Raw genomic sequence first — 2,500 nt, 5'->3', positions numbered from 1 at the left:
AATACCAGGACTCGATTTCGCCAGTACCGCCCAGCACTAACCTATAATATGTCCGTCTGAAATCGCTTGCCTCATAAAAAATATTGCACTTGTGGTCCCCAAATGTAATTTTAACTAACTCAAGCCGTTTGTGTATGTAATAATAGATGCAGTTTTAACGTCTACCACGTGTGTTGGTGTATAAAACTATAAGTATAAGCTTACTTTTCGTCGTCTCTGCCCACAGATACCCTTCAAGTTAACCTCCCCCTCCCCTCCCTCCACTCTCTCTCTCTCTCTCTCTCTCTCTATATATATATATATATATATATATATATATATATATATCCCTCCCCAACCCCCCCTCTCTCTCCTTGTCTCTCTCTCTCTCTCTCTCTCTTTCTCTCTCTCTCTCTCTCTCTCTCTCTCTCTCTCTTTCTCTCTCTCTCTCTGTGTTTTTCTGTCTTTTGGGGTCTTTATTTGTATGTCTTTTCACGGGCCTATTGGCAGCTTCATTCAAAATGATTAGCAGATCAGAAGGACCTATAATATTTTCCTCTCGTACCTCTATAATCTCATGAAATCGAACGTGACCCATGACCTCACGCAGACATTTTCCAGCGCGGTGACGCAAGCCTCAGCGAGATATCGGATTACTTGCTGGTACATGAGAAAAACCCCGTGCCTTTTTGTTAAAGTCTGGATTCCCAAGAGTTAGCACCGTTGCTTTCTGTTTCCACATTTCAAACAGAGCAGCTCGCTGTCCACAAAGCACACTTCCGCTATGGCTGTGGCCGCATGACTAACGGCCGGTGGTCAAAATACGTACTGCAAACACAGCTCGGAGCGCTTATTTGTTCACTGTACATTGGAAAAAAAATTGCGTGAAAGAAATTTGCTTACGTGACATACTGTTCTGGACCCAGGTGAAAGAAGAGTTGACGGTACCTGTAAGAAAGCATTCATCTTGAACAAAAAAACTTAATAAAGGTCACAAGTTGAATAAGATAAGTAGCGAAAACTTTAAACTTTTGGTTAAGAGAACAATTATATAATATGAATTTTAAAAATGCCTGTATGTGTCCTTGAAAGTAAATCGTTGTGTACATGCAAGTAAATACTTGTATTTGAGTTTGGCGGTGCTCGGGAGATGGGTAGGTAAGATAAAATTCCGAGTAATCAACGAGCTGTCCTGGAACGAACTGGAAAGAAAGAACTGGAACGAACTGAAACGAACATGTAGACCGTATTTTTTCAGGCTATTTAGAGGCTATACAAAGTCATTCGAAATCAGGGGCGAAGGCTGACTTATTTGAAAGGGTATTCAAAGTGAGAGAAAGTATCTGGTAGAAATGATACCAATCACGAAAAGTTTTCCGACCATAGGAACATAGCAAATCTTATCCGAGGCGGCATCACTGAGTTGTGAATGAAAACAAATCCTGGATTTATATTGTATGTTCACCCGCCAAAATAATAGAGAAAATATCTCATTAAATAATTGCATTCCCACTTTGTGCAAAACCTAATTATAACTTTCAAACATATGGATGTAATAATAATCTCAAAATTTTCCAACAGTCAACTTGGCAAAGGATGTAAAAACACAAACAGAAGGCAAAGAAGCATACTAGACGACAATAAGCCTACTACGAACTATGTTTTAGCAATTTGGCTTCAAATTTGGCTTTCTTTGTCCAGATTCTCGTTGTCAGGAAACAATAGGAGTGGCCTTATTTTAGCGGTTTAAAAAGTCGAGGAAAAAAACAACAAAATAAGAACTCACAGCCACCCACGAGAGTACATATTGTATGAGGAGTTAGCCCTCCTCACCTTTTTTAAGTGGTCTCTACCAATCCAATTGTGAGCTTTCATAGGCAGTGCTTGTGACTGCTTATTAGGGTAGGCCGAAAGAGGTGAAAAGGGTATTCATGTTGCAATGAAACAGTTTGAGCGTTGTACACAGGGTTCAAATTACAGTTATTTAAATTTGCACGGTCTACGTTTATGGGTGTGTTTGACGGCCACGATGTTCCCAAATTACGGAAGGGAAGAAGTAATTATTGACGCTCCGCCCCTATTCGAAAAAGACAGAAATGCAAAGAATAATTTCTACAATGCAATATTTAGATAGCCTTATCACTTTATGAATTGCATGTTATGTCGGTAACATTTCTAAAAATACAGCAGTTACGTTCGGACAGAGTTATACAGAAAGTTGAGAAAGCAGCAAAAGTTATTTATACTTCACACTTCTCTTTCCCTGAGTGTTACAATAACAATGTTGTGTAAGAAGCAAAGAAGATCATTGCCGACACTAAACACCCATTAAATTTGGAATATCATACATCTGTGAGACGTAAACGTTTTATTTTTAAAAAGCAAGAGCCAGCAAGTATACAGATCAATTCACACTGTCATCAATACGAGTTACTCCATTATTGTGAAGTGTACGAGAATATCATTATTATTGAGGGTGAAATGCACGTGTGTATGTATGTATGTATGTGTGTGGGGGGGG

Source organism: Aplysia californica, unplaced genomic scaffold (genome assembly GCF_000002075.1).
Source record: "Aplysia californica isolate F4 #8 unplaced genomic scaffold, AplCal3.0 scaffold00020, whole genome shotgun sequence".
NCBI lineage: Eukaryota > Metazoa > Mollusca > Gastropoda > Aplysiida > Aplysiidae > Aplysia > Aplysia californica.
Note: the sequence above shows the minus strand (reverse complement) of the source record.